The 19640-nt window shown below is 44.5% G+C and overlaps 1 long non-coding RNA gene and 1 pseudogene across 1 annotated transcript; both read right to left on the reverse strand.

Moving 5' to 3' along the window:
- LOC100832065 overlaps positions 1 to 19640 on the reverse strand; it is a 41326-nt pseudogene that overhangs the window by 10238 nt on the left and 11448 nt on the right.
- LOC100831761 lies at positions 1731 to 12105 on the reverse strand. Its single transcript, XR_002965909.1, has 6 exons — positions 11968 to 12105; positions 3920 to 3993; positions 3669 to 3737; positions 2607 to 2713; positions 2262 to 2507; positions 1731 to 2054 (listed from the first exon to the last, which is right to left on the reverse strand). It is a non-coding gene; the product is annotated as an uncharacterized LOC100831761 (long non-coding RNA).

Below are 19640 nucleotides of genomic sequence, written 5' to 3' on the forward strand. Positions count from 1 at the left end.
TCAATTAATTTGCTGCTACACACTGATATATCAATCAAAATAATGAAAAAAAAATCTATAACCACACATTTTGAAAGGAAAAAAAAGGACTGTGTATAGTTTTTTCTTCTCCTTTGCTTCCAGCTGCCGCGAACTCCACGAATGACTGCCCATTCATGTGCGTCACTCTATTCTCTATCTTACTCTTGTCGATGTATTTTCTGCTGGACCCATGCATGTCGACGCATCTAACACATGCTTCATTGGCATTTGGCACTCCCTCACAATATATTGCATACTATCAAATAGAAACCAAATCAATAAAGTGCATCTGCAATCCCACTATGTATCTACATCTAAAACAATACTCCCTATGTTCCTAAAATTATGGCGTATTTTGTTTTGTTTGACCGAGCCATTGACCAAGAATTATCCTATTAATATATATTTTTTGTGAAATCAATCAAGATAATTGCATTCGTATTAAAAAGTACTTGTTTGCAGTTATGATTTGTATTACATAAGTCACACGTCGATGGAGTAATCCTTGGTGAAAGCCTCGGTCAAAAGAAACAAAATATGCCATATTTTAAAGAACGGATGGAGTACAGTTACTGATACATACATTTGCTTGAAGATGGAAAAAATTGGTGGGGTTTGATCTACTTTATTTTATATTTCCAAAAGGAGATAACCTTTGGCCTCTGTATCGATTTATGCACATAGTTATATACTATTAAAACCAGGCAAAGCTAGGCATAGAATCTTAAAAAGGTTGAATTAAAAAAAAGACATCGTATACCTCGCGACAGTAAATCCACCAGACTACCACTAAGCCTACGGTAAAAGGACAAAACAAACGAAAAGACATAACTCCTAGGCTAAGCCTTCAAGAAGGGATCGCCACACGTGTGCCGATGATGACGAGTCGTACCGTAGGTTGGACTCGAGATTTTGTACCCTTTAGCCGAGCTTGAAGCCACCACCTTCAACGAGGGCATGGCGCTAGTGTGCATCGACCTTGTCTTAGCAGCGGTCATGTGTTTCCACTAGATTGCACATAATCGTCATCGAAGTTGCAACTACAATCAACACTTGACCGGCTAAAGACACCTCACTAGCAAGATACTGGTCTAAAAGAGACTAGAAGCCGTGACGTGCCACACCATCACACTTGTCGTGTGTGAGAGCACGGACACTGGGACTGACGACACCCCCTTTCATGTTCGGTAGGGAGGGCGCGCACTACACGACGTCCCAGTTTTGGAGACAGCCAAACTGCCGGGAAAAGTGGCCTTTGCCGGCAGATAGAGTGCCCCGAAACTAGTTTTGCCGGCAGGCAGGGCTGCCCCCTCAATCGCTCCGGCAAAAGTCTTTGCCGGTAGTTAGACTTTTGCCGGCAGTTCCTCTGCCGGGAAAAGTGTCCTTTGCCGGCAGTTCTTCTGCCGGGAAAAGTGGCCTTTGCCGGCAGTTCCTCTGCTGGCTGTTTTGAACTTTTGCCGGCAGTTTCTCTGCCGGCTGTTTTGTATTTTTACCGGCAGTTCGATTGCCGGAGGTAATAGTTTTGTCGATAGATGGTTGCCACTGAAATATACAGTTTTCCCGGCAGGCAGATTGCCGAGCATACTTTTGCCGGCAGTTTACACGGTATGCATAAAAATATGAAATTCACAGCTGTTTCAATTCCACAATCCGAAATTCAAATAGGCTTTGACAGACAACCAAACAAGAACACATTCAATTTGCTCACATACAAAATATCTCAAAGTTCCGATCAACACAAATGCACATCACAACATTTTGTGTTCTGAAGAACATCATATATTATACAAAAGGCATTCACTCGATCATAGGTAGCTTCATCATACCCAGAAGTGCAAAAGACACATGTAGTATATCTAGAAACCCAAAATGATAGCTGGTTATGTTCTAAAGGCCTAATAGTCCATCTATAAACCCAAAATGATGACTTGTAGAGTTTGTGAACTCCATTCACACATGTAGACGTCATCCAGAATGTGCGCCGCCACCGACATCCGCTCGAACGGGTCGCGGAACCACATGATGTCCACGTCCTGCAAGCATAACATAGGTATGTTATGATTTAGGGTTATTAGGATCGCAAATGCTAAAATGCAACATAATTGTAAAAAAATGCTTGAAAACCGACTACATATAGAAGTTTCGGTGCTCATGTGCTGCATTTTTTTTTTGGCCTGACACGCCCCCACATTAGAAAACATCTGCTAGTTGTTTGTACGTGACTAAAACATGACTCACACCTCAAAATTTCGCACATTGACGAACTGACAGAGGCTCGAGGGATCTTTCTCTTTTGCCTCGGTTTGGAAAAAAAAGAGAGGATGTTTCTGTCAATGCCCACATCGGACCGTTTCTGAACAGACAGTGATTAGTTCCTCCAACCAATTCACACCAAAAAACAACAGAAAGTAGATAAAACTGTTGGGGGTTCAGGCTCCTTCAGGTGGTGTTGTTGGCTTCCCCATGGACCTTGGGTCCACCTCCATCTACATGTATACAGATAACACAAGACACATTACTATGTTCAAATAATTAAGACATACTCAAGATGGAAAGATATATTGCTTCAGAAGGATTCAACCTACATGTTTGGCATCAAAACACTTCCAAGCGGGTGAATCAGCAGGATGTCTTAGAAGTCCATCCTTGGTCCTTTCCTCATCATGCCACCTACAATTTCTTGCACTCAACCCTGAAATGAACAGCCGTCTAAGTCTCTTAGGAATCAGAAAATACCGAAGAACACTTCTTGGGACTTTGTGTACATGTCTCCCATCAGCTTTCTTCTTCACAGATTTCCAGCGAGGGGTTTTGCATATAGGACAACTATCTGCCTCTGCATGCTCCTTCCTATACAAAATGCAGTCGTTCTCGCATGCATGGATGCTAACAGAATCAAGCCTAAGGCATTTGACCATTTTTTTAGCTTCATGGAAGTTTTTAGGTAAAGATGCTTTAGGGAAGGCCTCTTTCAGCAATTCTAGCAGCATGTCAAAACTTTTATCACTCCAACTACCAAGAGATTTGGTGTGGAGTAACCTAACAGCGAAGCATAGCTTTGAGAAGCAAGTGCAGCCGGGATAAAGCGGTTCTGCATTGTCACTTGCTAACTGTTCGAATATTTCACTTTCATCATGCTCAATAGGATCCTCATTTTCACTATCACTAAACCCCCCTACCTCATGTCTCATGTCTCCAATCATGCCAGCCATCTCATCATATTCTTGAAAGAAATCCCTATCCTCAGCCTCGTCGGCTTCATCCAAATCAGCTTGATCTTCCTCGGCTTGACTAACATTAGATGGAAGTTGAGATGATGCCTCCCCATGATATTCCCAGACTATATATCCCTTCACAAACCCATAGCAAATTAAATGCTCACGAACAATAGCAGCCTCATGCTAAGAAAGGTTAAAACATTTCCTACAAGGACATAATATCGTGGTTCCTCTTGCTGAATGTGTAAAAGCAAACTCTAAAAACCCATCTACTTCATCGGAATATTTTTTTGTGTGTGTACCCTCATCCATCCAGCTCTTATCCATTTTATCTATTATGCATTCACGATTCAGCAACCCATAAGCAACAAATATCACCATTCACATGAGCAAAGGTAGATGCATGACAAAGAGGGGTTGAACATATACCTCTAATCATTGGTAGAAGCTAGGTGCAGTATCCTCTCCTAAGGGTCGCAATGCACACTTCGTCTGTGTCTGAAAACATGCACAAACAAGAATTATTCAGACTACTGCAATGTACAACCTGGATGCATTATGCAATTGAAAGGAAATAGACCCTAGCAGGCTGGCAGCTCATCATTGCATACTTAATTTGACCCTAGCAGGCTGGCAGCTCATCATACAAATGAAAAAAGTGTGAGAACAATGATGCTTACATGATAAAATAGTAGCACGGGTATCCCTTCTTTGTCGCTTCCACCTTAGCACCCAAACCTAGCTTGTACTGCTCCTGAAAGTGCACAAAATTAGTTAACAACAATGAAAACAATGGCCGGACAGATTACTTTAGTAACAACACAAAACAAGCGGGATAAACAAAGAGTCTATTACACTGCTAGGTAAATCACAAATGCAACCCTATAATGCAAAATGTATGTCTTATATTTCTGATAAACAAAACTGATGAGTTTTACTAAGAACACAAAAGAAAATGTTCCATACATTTTTTGACTGAACATGCAGGAACACTGCCATAGCATTTAGTTTCAGGAACAACAGTTACAAAGGGAGGTAAAAGGAAACAAAAAACTGTACTTTCACTAGCATAATACAAGAACACCATGTAGCCTGGCAGAGGCCAAAACGTTAACCTATCTTGTTAGGGCATTTTCCAAGTCAAGAATCTCATCCCTAATTAGCCAAACCGCAGCTATAGGGGGAGTCAGAAGAAAAACAAAGAGATGTGTACTGACCTGGACGAGCGTTGCAAGGGCGGAGGAGGGGCGGAGATGTGTGCTGACCTTCTCGTGCTGCCCGTGGCTGCCTGAACTGCTCGTTGCAAGGGGCGGAGGAGGGGCGGAGGAGTCCAGGAGGATCGAGCGGCGGGTGGAGGGAGGCGCGCGGGTGGAGCGAGCCAGGGAGGGAGGCTGAGGCGCGCGCGGGTGGAGGCGGCGTCGAGTGGGTGGAGGAGGCGCACCTCGCGGGTGGAGGGAGGCACGCAGGGAGGGAGGCGCGGCGGGTGGAGGGAGGCACGGCGGGTCGAGGGAGAGGAGCGGTGGGTGGCTGCGGCTAGGGGGAGCGGCGACGGAGTGCAGCGGCGGCGGAGGTGGATCTGCGCGATGGGGAGGGAGAAAAAGGCATCTGCGGGGAAACTTATTTTCCTTGCGCGCGTGAAGTTGCTGCCAGCTCGTTGGGTTTTCCCGCGCGGCCGCGCCATATATATTTCGCTTCTCCTCATGTACATGTGCCGGCAGCAAAGGTGCCACCAAGTATCTTTCCCGGCAGCTAAGCTGCCTCTAATATTTACTTTTGCCGGCAGATGCCTGCCTGCGTTTCCCAACTTTTGCCGGCAGGTAACCTTCACCGGCAACTAAATTGCCACCATATGTCCATCTTTGCCGGCAGTTTTGGGCCACCAAATTTGGGACGTGGTGTAGTGGCGAGAGCGCTACGAACCATCATTGTACCCAGGTTCAGGGCACCCAGAGGTGTAAAACCCTTTGTCCTACTTTTGTTGTATTGATCGAGTGGATTAGCTAAGGTATTAAACTGGCGGGCTTGAGCGGCCGGCTCAAGCCTTGTTCTTGGTGGCTGGAGTGGAGGAGAGGAACTCTCTCTCCCTTCAATGGTTTGAATCCTAACCTTTACTCCGGCTCGAAGCCTCCCTTGCCTTGACTACCCTATATGCCAACCTTGCCGAGGAAGCCAACGGCCTCCTTTTATAGTATAAGGGGACACCACAATGGCGGACAAGGCCACGCGCAGTGCATGTTGCTCTAGGGGAACATCCTAGTTGCTCTAGGGGAACATCCCTCGCTACAAGACGAATATGAAGCTGGCCGCCTGCTCTGTGGCTGTCCGGGGGTACTGTGCCAGGCCCGTGGCACAGTGGGTCTTCAGCCCCCATCAGGGCCAAATAGGTGATAAACCTGCACAAAAGGACTTTAGCCAGTCAAAACTTAAAGGCGGGACTGCTGCACCCGGCCTGTAGCCCTGCGTGGCAATCGTCACTTCCATAGTCACGCAGTTTGACCAATACCCACTTTTTAAGTGTTTTAATGAACTTTTGGTGCTAATCATGTTTAAATTTGTGCTTTTTGAATTTGTATTTGAACTAATTAATTCACAAAGGGTCAAATCGTTCATTTTACAGCCATGTTTGCTCTTTTGCATAAAAGGTGCAAAAAGGCACCAAATTCTCCTCAACTACTACTCCCTGAAGAAAAGGAGCATGAAGCACTCAACATGAAGGAGCTACAAGGTGTGATCAAGCAAAAACGTGGCTTAAAGTTGGGATGTTCTTTAGAGCAAAGGAAGGAAAACAAGGGCTTAGGTGCTTAATTCTCAGAAGATGCTTTGGTGATGTTGAGTTAATGTTTGATGCAAGTGATTATGCAGTTGGAGCTATTCTTGGGCAGACGAAGGAGAAGCAGCTGCATGTTATTTATTATGCAAGCAAAACACTTGATGATGCTCAAGCAAATTACACAACAACTGAGAAAGAACTGTTGTTAGCAGTGGTTTATGCCTTTGATAAATTCAAACCATATCTAGTTGGGTCCTGAACTGTTGTATACATAGATCATGCAACAATTAAGTATTTGTTGAACAAGAAAGATGCGAAGCCTAGATTGATACGATGGATTCTCTCCGGTCAAAAAAAAAACCTTTTCCGGTCAAAAAGATAAGATGGATTCGCATGTTGCAAGTGTTTAATGTTGAGATTAAGGACAAGAAGGGGACTGAAAATCTTGTTGGAGATCGCCTGTCAAGAATTATTCATGAAGGCCAAGATAAAGCAGACATCAATGACAGCTTGCCAGGAGATCAATTGATAAAGATCAACCACAATCTTCCTTGGTAGTTGATATTGTTAATTATCTGGTTTGCAATCACATGCCACCTAATGTGACTTTTCATCAAAAGAAGAAATTTCTGCATGATGTGAAGGAATTCTATTCGGACGAGAGCCTTATCTGTATAAGCATTGTGGTGATGGAATATTTTTTTTTACCGGAGTGGTGATGGAATAATTAGGAGATGCATTCCTCAGGAAGAAATGCAAAGTATTATATATCATTGTCATGCATCTCCTACTGGTGGTCATGCTGTTGTTTCTGAAACTTCAGCAAAGGTTTTGCAGTCAGGATTTTACGGGCCAACTATATTTAAAGATGTGCATCTATTTATTCAGAAGTGTGATCCTTGTCAGAGAACTGGGAAAATGTCTAGAAGTAATGAAATGCCACAGCAAGGAATTCTGGAAGTAGAGTTGTTTGATGTTTCGGGTGTGGATTACATTGGTCCACTTCCTTCTCAAGCATACAAGCACATATTAGTGGCAGTAGATTATGTATCCAAATGGGTTGAAGTTGTTCCCACAGTCCATGCTGATTTAAAATTAGTGTGCAAATTGTTCAGAAATGTGATTTTTCCAAAATTTGGTGTGCCTAGAGTGGTGATCAGTGATTGAGGAACTCATTTCAATAACCAACAACTAGAAAAGCTCCTTGCTAAATATGGTGTGTTCAGTCACAGAGTGACAACACCATATCATCCAAAAGCTAATAGCCAAGTTGAGCTATCAAATAGAGAAATTAAGCAAATTTTGGACAAAGTGGTCTCCAAATCCACAAGAGATTGGTTACTGAAGCTTAATGATGCAATTTGGGCTTACAGAACTGCCTACAAAACTCATATAGTATGTCTCAATTCAGGCTGGTCTATGGGAAAGCATGTTATTTGCCTGTTAAACTTGAGCATAAAGCACAGTGGGCAATCAGAAAGTTGAACATGGATATGGAAGCTGCTGGTGAACTTAGGAAGCTTCAGTTGTGTGAGCTTGATGAGCCGAGGCTTGATGCTTATGAGAGTGCAAGAATTTACAAGGATAAGACCAAGAAATGGCATGACAAGCACATTCAGAGGAAAGAATTCATCCCTGGTCAGTAGGTGCTAGTTTATGATTCAATATTTCACCTTTTTCTTGGGAAATTCAAATCAAGGTGGTATGGTTCATGTATTGTGAAGAAAGTCTTGGGGATGGTGCATTGGAAGTTCAGAGTCCTTCAGAAGAGATTTTTTCAGTCAATGGACAAACAGTGAAGCACTACTATACTGGTGATCCTATTCTTGATCTTAATGTAATTTCTGAAGAAGAAGAGTTGTGCCTTGACAGTGGTCAATCATCTTGAACAACTACAAAACCAGGGGTCAAGCTAATGACCATAAAAGAGCGCTATCAGTAGCCAACCTGAATAATAAAGTTAAAATCTTCTCATTTGCCTCTATGAGGTTTGTTTTATTTTTTTCTTTTCTTTCTTTTTGTAGGCCACAAGCTGGAACCAGCAGCAGGAAAAGCAGGATGAATGAGAAAACTTTCAACAAATTATGTCCAATATTGAGAAACCAATATGCTGAAAAATCTGGTGAGTTGTTTCAGTCTTCACCTTCTAAAGATTTGGTACTTAATTCTGTGAATCGGCTGCAATTTTACCCATCCTGATCATCTTGAAAGCAAATAACTTCTATATCATTTTCATTTTATTTCTTAGTCTCAGCACTGTTCATGGTAATGCTTTGTCATGAAACGTTTAATTGAAGTTGCAGTATTAGTTGTCTGTTCAGAATGACTATATAAATTGTACTACCTCCGTTCCTAAATATTTGTCGCTGTTTTAGTTCAAACGGAGGGAGTATATCTCAAAATTTAATGATTTCTGGTGCATCAATTTTGATCTTTTGTCAATTAGTTCAAAGACATTGAGTTCTGCAACTTTAGTACTTCTCTGAGCTAATTGCTTGATGCCACTAAGTAGATGTCATGATCCTGGGATTATGATATTTGAAAAAAGTGTCACCGAGCATTGCTACTTCAGTTTACTTTTCTATTTTCTGGAATTCAATAAGTGGCATGTCCACGTGGTTAATCTTTCTCTAATAAGTGACTTTGTCACATTGCTGAAATAAGTGGCTCTGCTAAAGTTCTTTGCTCTATGCTTTACAAATTGAATAAGTGGCTATGACACAGTTTGAGTTTTCAATAAGTGACAAACATGTCACATTCTTACTGTTCTTTGCAAATAAGTGGCAATGCCACAGTTTCTGAAGTTTTCAATAAGTGGCTAAGCCACATTGCTTTGGTTTTTATCTGCTTTTAAACTTTAGTACCTCAGCTCAGTTTAGTACTTTGTTTTAGATATCAACGGTCTATGCTCATTCACCCTAGATCATTGTTTGATGCCTAGAAATCATTGAAACGTTTGATATACAATTTATATGAACATTCTGACAGAGAACTAAAATTTGTCAACTACCTTTACATGTTTTTCACCTTGCATTGCTGTTTACTGATGGTGATTAGCAATTACTTTTACTTGAGGACAAGCAAAAAATTCAGGTGTGGAGGTATGATCGGTACCCACTTTTTAACCGTTTTAATGAACTTTTCGTGCTGATCATGTTTAAATTTGTGCGTTTTGAATTTGTATTTGAGCTAATTAATTCATAAAAGGTCAAATCTGTCATTTTACAGCCATGTGGGCACCAAAGTCTCCTCAACTACTAGTTCCTAAAGAAAAGGAGCATAAAGCACTCAGCAGGAAGGAGCTAGAATGTGTGATGAAGCAAAAAGGTGGCTTAAAGTTGGGATCTTCAGAGCAAAGGAAGGAAAAGCAAGTGCTCCTTTGCCTTGTCTTAAACTTCAATTCTGCAGAACCTCAAATTTGAAGTGTTTCTACTGCTAGATCATCTACTTCCTTGTCTTAAACTTCAAGTCTGCATCAAGAAACCATGTAAAGCCAATCCTGCTCTTCCTTCTCTCTAGTTCTTCTTGCTGTTCTTGTAACCTGCTGCTGAATCTCAACTTGTAACCTTGATTTGTTGCTACATCTCAATTGCAATTGTGATGTTCACAATGTGATGTTTGTTCTTAAAGTTCGTGTCAAGTTATGTTCATGTGTGTGTTGCTACTTTCATGTCAAGTTAATTGTTCTTGCTGATAGAATTATACCTGAACTGCATGAGTTCTTCTCCCTGAACTTCAATTCTTTCCCTTTCTTAAGCCTGTTGTTCCCTTCTTCCTAGATCTGCTAGTTGGTGTCTTTTTCTTCAGTTAGTTCACTAAATTCAGTTTCGTTTTGTCAAGATTTGCTACAGTTAAAGAAAACCCCAAAAAGATATGTTTAAATCTGTTGCACTTTTAAATTGCTGTCAAACCCTGAATATTTGTGAGTTTAGCTTGAGAATAGGCAGAATTAACTCAATCTCCGAAGAGAACTTCATTTTTACTGCTAAATCTACAATTGATCACAGTCCTGAGGGCGCTAAAGGGCGGGCAGGTGCGTGCCGGCACGACTCGTGGGGTACCAAAGCTGGGCACTCGTGGCTAGCTGATGTAAGGGATGAGCATCCCCTCCCCGGGCGTCAGGCCAGACGCCCCCGTGGAGCCCCGGGATCTGGGACCAAAGGGAGAGAAGCGAACTCCGAGTTCCCGGGAGTCGCTTCCTGGGAAGCCATCCCCGGGAATACCCCTCCCCAAGGGTCGTGGTATAGTTGTTGATGGGCTCGCAGCCCACCCAACAAGGATCTGGGATACCCTGGCAGCCCACACAGCAAGGATCTGGGATACCCTGGTATTCCCGGGGCCAACAACGCTTGTATCCACTATCGCACCACCTTTGGCTCCCAGCAGCAACAGGCATGGCTTGACGCCTAAGACACCGTGCGTAGCATCTGCCGGCAACATGCGTGATTTGGTGCCTCTGCATGAGACGCTGCGCGTAGCACCTGATGAGCCGGATCGAACCCGACCTGGAGGTGGAGGGGGCGCCCCATACCATCGCCGGCCTTGGAAAGGCCATCACCATCCCAAGATCCAGCAGCCACATTGTCCTTTCATGACCACGGAGCTTGCCGCCGACAAAGAACTAGGACCGTGCCCCCTCTTGCCAAACTCCTGCACTGCCATCGGACATGCCGCCCGTACGACGTGCTGAATCTCCCACCACCCAACACGCTAGCACTGGGGCGCTAAACGCCTAGCCCTACCAAGCAACCGGCCACCATGAACCAGGATCTGATCCATGGAAGGAACGGGGGCATGATCGAGGTGGAACAAGGATGCGGTGAAGGATTGCTTCCACCTTGCTTGGAGGGGGCATGGCTTTCTAGCAACCTCCTCGGGCGGCAGCAAGGGAGGCCGCGGAGGAGGGTTCGGCCATTTGGGCCGGCGAGGTTGGTGGCGGCTGATCTACAGTATTCCTCTGTCCAACAAAAGATGTCTCAATTTTGACTAAATTTGAATGCATCTATACACTAAGTCATGTCTAGATACATCCAAATTTTGACAAACTTGAGACATCTTTTGTTGGACGGAGGGAGTACTATTTTTCTCTCAAAAAGGGGGAAGTCCATTCAACAACTATACCACGACCCTCAGGGAGGGGTATTCCCGGGGATGATAAATACACTTCAATCTTTCCAGTGCATTCCTATATATACGCAGTGAAGCCATGGCCACGGAATACAATGGAAAGATTGAAAGACACATGGAAGTTCCTGCATGGAGGGTTGTGTGACATTGGAAGAATAGCGAGTCTAGACGCTGGATATATAGTGGTGAAGTGTATTTATCATGCACGGATCGCTGTGCATGATAAATACACTTCACCACTGTATATCCAGCGTCTAGACTCGCTATTCTTCGAATGTCACACAATTCACCACTATATATACGCAGTGCATGTCTCCTAAGCACGCTTTAGGCAAAATTTGAGAGTCACAACTGACATGCACATGCATGCAACTATACTGCGAATAAATGCGGAAAACTGTATCAGTGCAATTCATTTTTAAGCAGGCATTTTCCCGGAGGCGAAATGGCTACTCATATAGACATCCTATGAACAGTGATACTGCATGGCAGCATTGGCTAATAACAATTAATGAGAGCACATAGATATGGTAGAATATTCAACATGGGAGTAACTATACCTGGGAGTACCTTGGGTTTTCCATATATATATATATACATACATATATATATATATATTATGTATATATATATATATAATTAAACTGAATCACAACTATGCAGCTTATGTAGAACGTCAGAGAAAATTAACGGGAGCACATATATAGCGATAATGCATGGCTATCCGTGAAAGTTTGAATTAGTACGAGAAGATTACATTAATTAGAACGACAGATAAACGATATAGAGAGATTGAATGAATTAAGATGCAGAGCAGTTGTGTTAATTTACCTCCAGATTCCACTGGTTTGCTAGTCAAGTGTTGCAACAATATATCCCTTTCCATGACCGCATCCTCATCTGCTAACTGCTGCACTTCTTGGCTACCGTATATCGCATACCTCGTTGTGCCTGCATTACACTCCATTTCTATCACTATGTTATGCAACATGCAACATGTTTGGATTGCCCCTTGCAGCATATATCGATTTTCCGCGAACCACAACCCTCCATGCAGAAACTTCCATGTGTCTTTCAATCTTTCCAGTGCATTCCTTGGCATAACGGCCATGGCTTCTGAGTGTCTCCTATTGAACTCCACTTGACAATCTGAGAGGCCATTCTCCGGGTTGTAAGGTGTGAGCAACCAGGGAAGAAGAGGATATCCCGAATCACCAATTACGTATTCTCCAACTTGCCTTCCATCCGATAAATTCAGCTTGCTACCATTCAGCCAAATACCCTTCTCGCACTTCTTGAAGAGATCGGAGTCATGCGAAATGCTTGACCGCTTCATGTTATCTGACGATCCCAAGTACACACTTGTGAACCTCATATCTGAATCAATGGTGACTTGCATTAGCATGTCTTCATTCTTCTCCTGAAGGTTGATGTTTTGAGACCCAAATGGGATTTGAGCTGCATGTACAACACCGCAATAGTTTGGCAGGCCATGATCTTGTCAAACTTGTACTTGATCTTCTCCATTTCAGTGGTGCTTGGCCATCTTTGTGAGACCATAGCCTGAATAAAGCTCTCGGTTACCTGCGAGACCGTTGACTCACTCACACCAACGGAGGATCGTATGGTTGCAGGTGTCTCGCCAGAGTTGAGCACTATTAGAGCGATGGCAACTCGGTCTTCTAAACACAACAACCTGCCATCAGGAAAGGTGTATTTGTTCATATCTTCCCAAGACTGCTCCTTCGCTAAGCTGCAGACGTGGTCGGAGGCTCTTCTTGGCATTTTCAACACAGACTCGAGCATTTTTGCATCCTCAAAAAAGATAGAGTTCCTGCATGGGAACAAATGCAAAAAGGGGAGGAAAAAAAAACGGTTACATAATTAATCCATTACTTGCAAATCAAAGATCGTATCAGCTGTGGTACTGTTAAGATGCTACCCAGAAATTGAGAAAGTGTTATTTTGATCTTACAGCCCGGCAGCCATAGAACGTGCCGGTACAGCTAGCTTTTTTCTCTTTTCCGAAAAGATACAACGTACAACTAGTAATTGCAAAAACTGAAGCTACGTGCATGTTCGATTATATGCTCCAGCATGCTGAGCTACTTCATGAGTAGAATAGTCTCTTGCATACACACATATAGTACTGATCCGCCCACAACTAACAGTTTGATCTGGACGCTTGCCACACGTTACTAATTAGAAGCTCACCTTCTCTCAGATGCAGTATGCACGCACTAGCTAATTAACACTTAACATGCATGTGTAAACGGATCACATTATATAAATGAAAATAAAAATCTTAACTAGCTAATTTAGAAGCTCTCATTGTGTGCACACGCCGCAGTCATGACTCAAAAATAAAAAATCTAAGCATGCCGAGGTACAGTATACAAATGAAAAACAGAGTTGGCGAATAAATTCAGATGGAGTTATGATGATTTACCTCTAGACAGGAATGATGGGTTGACATTTGTGTCGAAGCTGCACGGCCCTCTTGTGTACAACACATAGAAATCACGTGTGTATACCCCTCTGGCCTTGACATGCTCGACATGGCTGAACTTGTCAAACTCAGGGCCAGAATGTCCTGTCGCAATGGAAGTGAGCAGAGTTAGGCTGCAGTTTTACCTCCAAGTGCCTCGGGGTCACGTCTCTCACGTATTCAGGGAGTGTTTCAATCCAGCCATCCACCAGCACCAGCCTCTGCAGAGCAGGCACGTCCTTCAGGACCTTCAGCTTTGGGCATCTGGTGATTGTGAGCTTCTGCAGTTTGGGGAGATTACTGATCGTCTCCAGGTCAGAGCTTCCAACCACTGTAAGCTCAACAACAAAAGGAATGTTCTCAAGGTATCTGAGATGCTCGACACCCTCCAGGACCAGCCTCCGAAGTTCAGGAACATCCTTCAGAACCTTCAGCTTTGGGCATCTGGTGATGGTGAGCTTCTGCACTTTGGGGAGATTACTGATCCTCTCCAGGTCAGGGCACCAATCCACTGTAAGCTCAACAACAGAAGGAAATTTCTCAAGGTAGCTGATCTGCTTGACTTGTTGTATTGATAATTTTCTCAAAGCCCATGCATTGGAGGCAAGGCCAGGAGGAACAAGCCTGAGTTTGCAGCTTTGAAGGGAAAGCTTCTCCAAACGGGACATGGCTTGCACTTTCTCCTCCCACTCCCACTCCTCCCATTCCACCATTCCTTTTAAGACCATCTTGTTTAACCTCGGAAATGAAGCTGCCGCCGGCTGGGACGGACGCAAGAATTCAGTTCCAACACGCTTGATGCATGGAGCGCGGTTGACCTTAAGCACCTGCAGACAGGGGAGATGGCACAACCCATTGGGAAGTTGGGTGCAACAAGCTAGACCAGACAGCAATAGAAACTTCAAGTTGTTCAGGGGCACCGTTGCTGTCGACATCATCCAACTTGGGACTTTCTGACCAAAATACCCATCAATATCAATATTTTCAACACTGGACGGAGGACAGAGCTGATTGAACACCTTCTCTATTCGTTGCTGCTCATCCAACTCATTATGTCCCACTGTGGGGGTGCAGTACAAGAGTAGGTTGATAAGATGTTTCTTCTCTGTAAGGCTAGCATTAGCAGCAGAAGATGCATTCTCCAGTTGAACCAATCTCAGAAATCTGAGTTCGGAAAGAGGCCCCAACTCATCCAAACTGCACCAATCACCATCCATCTGAGCTGGAAACCCACCTAGAATCCTCATATTTTTCAGACAGTGGAACCCCCTAGGTATCATACTTACTTCGTCAGGAAGGTTAAGACACCTCAGCTGGACAAGCTTCACAATGCTATCAGGAAGATTCACCAAATTTTCACATTGTTCAAGGTCAAGGTACTGCAAAAAATTCATCTTGCCAATGTTCCATGGAAGTGCAGATATATCAGGACTTTCTAGATGCAAATACCTCAGGTGCTTGAGCTGATGCAATGATTCAACTAAAGCCACATCTGCAGAGTCTATATATAGAGTCCGCAGACTAGAAGAAGGAACGAATAAATCACCGGGCTCCATCTTGATTGGGATAGCTGAGATTAATGTTCTCACTGATTGCTGCTCTTCCAAAGATTTCCAGTCCAAATCATCTGATTGCACTTCATCGGTTTCTATAGACAACCGAAGAAACTTCTTGGAATTAAGTTTGCCAAGAATATCAATTTCTCCATCGTTGGCTACGAGTGCTTCACTTTTAGCCATATATTGGCCAAATGAGCGAACAACATCATGCATGCTGCAGTACTTTTGACCATACCACAATCCATCTACCTCTATAAGGTTCCTAGATATCAAGTCCTTGTGGTAATTTTTTCCCAATTCTTCTAAATCATCAGAGTCTCCATGAATAAATCCTTCACTAATCCACGTGCCAATGACATTAAGATCAACGAAATTGATACTCTTAGGAAGAAGAGAGTAATATAAAAAACACTGCTTTAGATAAGCAGGCATATCTTCATAGCTCAAGTATACTGCATTATTGAGATCTTCGGGCATTTTATTCATTGACCATTTTGAATCATCCAAAACCTGCTCCCAGTCACTACGTTGCATCTCCCTTTGACGCAACAGTCCTCCCATTACTTTGATGGCAAGTGGCAAACCACCACATCTTTGTATGATTTTCAATCCAATATCCTTCAGTGTATTGACCTGGTATTCATCTGTTTCACTTGAGAGTACCTGCAAACATGCAGACATATAGAGTTAATTAACTGCGCAGAAAGCTCTTTTAAGACCCTCAAATTTACCTCTTAAGAGACAAGAGGAGTATTGCATTATCTAATCACCAACTGATCAAGAGACAAGTGAACGAAGAAGTGCTGTTTAGAAGAAACAATGGCTTGCTAAACAATTACATGCCATGCATTTCTTGGCTGACGAGAGCAGCAGCAGTACATGGGGACAGACCTGCTTCTCTTTGTTTGCTGTTGCGCACAAGAAAAAGTGCAGCAGAGGAGAGGAAGAAGATGAGCTATTGGCGTGTTGTGTGTGTGTGCAACTTATGACCTGCTGTATTGGGATATATTTTGCCTGGTGAAAGGAAGAGGAAAGAGCCGCTAATATGTATGCTTCTTTTTTTCCAAACGACCTTTCGATCGGCTTCCATTATTGAGATAACGGAACAGGAGTTCACCCAAAAACATGCCACAAAAGTACCAGGCTGCAACGCAGTCCTGAACATACGCAGATTCTTAAAAAACTGGAAAAGAAACTGAAAACAAAGCTAATTACAGACGATATGGAAATTATGGTCATGAAGACTGGTGATGCTTCAGGGCTCTAAAACAGGGGGAGAATGATGATGAAGTCGGTGCCATCTATTTGCATCTTGGCATAGTAACGAGTGTGGTGTAAGCTAGATAATCTTAGTGGTCGTAGTAAGTGTCATATGCATGCAGTTGTAGCAAGATGACTATGGTGCTTAACCCATGCCCATCTTGAGAGGCATGAGTTATCCCAATATCACGAACCTTTGTTTCATAGGCATGAATAAAATATGGAAAATCAAATTGGTGCTCTGACGACATTATTATTTACTTCTTCATATTTGTTTACATCAGCCCTACAAGATTTTTGTCAGCCTCTCATCTCCCAGGAGGTAATAGTAGATATAACCACTCTAATTAGCGCCCATATACTAATTTGAAAGCATCCTAATTTCTCTTAACTACCTAGTCTGATCATAAATAGATGGATACAAGATTATTCACTTGATTAAGACACTAGTGTTTAACTACTTACATACCTGTTTCTTGAGCAATAACCAAGCGTCATCAGGCGATAAGATGTCGATGTGGTGGTGGGTCCACGTGGCTTTCATCCCTCGGGCAACAGCTTCATGTCTAGTAGTGATAAGGACTCGGCTGCCAGAAGCAGCAGCATTGACTCGGGCTGGAGTTCTTCAACCCAGTGCTTCACGTAGCGGCTTGCGTTGGCAGGGAGACCCCTCCCGGGGCGGTGGAAATTGCCCGCTACTTGAAGGGGGAGGCTCTCCCGGAACGTTGCCGCGGAGCGAGTAGCGCGGCAAGCCAAAATGTACACTGTGGTGGATAGAAACCTCTACCGCAGGTGCGCAAACAGGGTCAAGCTCATCTGCGTGTCGCAAGACGAAGGGCGCGCGCTGTTGGAGGAAATACATCGAGGCACATGCTCACACCATGTGGCCTCCCGGGCTTTAACCGGCAAGGCGTTTCGGCACGGTTTCTATTGGCCCACGGCCCTGGCCGATGCGGAGCGGCTAGTGAAGACGTGCGAAGCGTGCCAGTTCCACTCGAAGAAAAGCAACCAGCTGCCGCAGGCCCTACACGTCATCCCTTCCTCGTGGCCGTTTGCGGTCTGGGGGCTCGATATCGTCGGCAAGCTACCAAGAGCAGTTGGTGGTTATGAATATTTGTTCGTGGCCATCCAAGTGGGTGGAAGTGGAACCAGTACGCAGGTGACCGCCTAGGCGGCCATCAAGGTTTTCAAAAGCATTGTGTGCCGTTTTGGTGTGCCTAACGGCATCATCACCCACAACGGCACGCAGTTCACGAGCACAGTATTCCAGGCCTACTGCGAGGACATGGGCACCAAGTTACACTTCGCGTCCGTTGCCCATCCGAGGAGTAACGGGCAGGCGGAGCGAGCCAACGCAGAAGTGCTGCGGGGGCTCAAGACGAGAACCTTTGACAAGCTCAAGGGCCACGGGAAACACTGGGTTGAAGAACTCCAGCCCGTGTTGTGGTCAATCAGGACCACACCTAGTCGGGCAACGGGCGAAACTCTTTTTGCCCTTGTCTACGGGGCAGAAGCGGTGCTGCCCCTCGAGCTCAAGCACGGATCTCCCCGAGTACGCGCGTACGGCAACACCAGCCAACACGAGCAAATGGTGGACGATCTAAACTTCATCGAAGAGTTTCGATGCCGGGCTGCTGTGCGAGCCGCGCGCTACCAGCAAGGACTCCGTCGTTATCACGACAGGCGAGTCCGTTCCCCGGGGCTCGAGAATGGAGACCTTGTCCTGCGCCGGATACAAGGAACGAAGGCCGGGAACAAGTTGACTCCAAAATGGGAGGGCCCCTTCCGGGTAGTGCAGGTGACCAGACCGGGGGCTGTCCGGCTGGAAACCGAAGATGGCTTGCCGGTGCCAAATAGCTGGAATATTGAGCACCTGCGCAAGTTCTACCCGTGAAGTGACGGAGCCCGACCCTCAGGTGATGCCACCGATGCATACCTCTCGAACTAGTGTAGCCGGGCAGCCCCCGTGTGTAAACCACTAGTTATTGTGAATAAAGATAAGTGTTTCTTTCCTGAACTTCAAAGTTGCCTTGCTTATTTGTGTGTTCCCCCCTTCTTCTGTCTCCTGCTTTTGGTGCACGGAAGTGTCTTTCCATACTTGGTTGTGAGCAGGGGGCTGCTGGAGCCTCGAAAGTGAAAACCCCGTTGCCGGATCACTCCGCCACGGGGCATGCCCTCACCGGATTAACCGCGACGTGCATCATGGGACATGCAGTTGCCGGGTTTCCCACAACGTGCACCTCGGCTGGGAAATAGAATGCTCACATCCAAGTTTGGCATCAACCCTTCCGTGTCCGGGGGCTGGGAGGCAGGAGATTAATCGTGTTGCTTTCTGTATTTTCGTGAATTTCGAAAAAAAATTGCAGCACCTCGGGCCTGGTAAGAATCTGATCTGCAGGAAAAAGTGGGCTGCCCACGGGTCGCGGCATGCAGCAGTGCCTTGTGGTGCGGGACGACCGCAACACGAGGGACTCACCGCACTCCGAGGCTCTTAACTCAGGAGGGGGCCGCCACGTGTGCCACCGCCACTTGGCATGCAGGGTGGCGAATACTGCACCACATTTCAAGGGGAGGGATGCCACGGGTGCTGCATATGTTGGAAATATGCCCTAGAGGCAATAATAAATTTGTTATTATCATATTTCATTGTTCTTGATAAATGTTTATTGCCCATGCTATAATTGTATTGATTGGAAACTCAAATACATGTGTGGATAAATAAACAAATACCGTGTCCCTAATACGCCTCTACTAGATTAGCTCGTTGATTAAAGATGGTTAAGGTTTCCTAACCATAGACATGTGTTGTCATTTAATAACGAGGTCATATCATTAGGAGAATGATGTGATGGACAGACCCAAAACTAAACATAGCTTTTGATCGTGTCACTTAAGTTTAAGTTGCTTATGTTTTATTATGTCAAGTATTATTTCTTTAGACCATGAGATCATGCCACTCCCTAGTACCGGAAGAATACTTTGTGGGCATCAACCGTCATCTCGTAACTGGGTGATCATAAAGGTGTTTTTCAGGTATCCCAGAAGGTGCTTGTTGGGTTGTATGGATCAAGACTGGGATTTGTCACTCCTTGTGACGGAGAGATATCTCTGGGCCCTCTCGGTAATATAACATCCTAATGAGCTTGCAAGCATGCGACTAATGTGTTTAGTTGCGGGGGTATTATATTACGGAACGA

This window comes from Brachypodium distachyon, chromosome 4 (assembly GCF_000005505.3).
Source record: "Brachypodium distachyon strain Bd21 chromosome 4, Brachypodium_distachyon_v3.0, whole genome shotgun sequence".
NCBI classification, from domain to species: Eukaryota; Viridiplantae; Streptophyta; class Magnoliopsida; order Poales; family Poaceae; genus Brachypodium; species Brachypodium distachyon.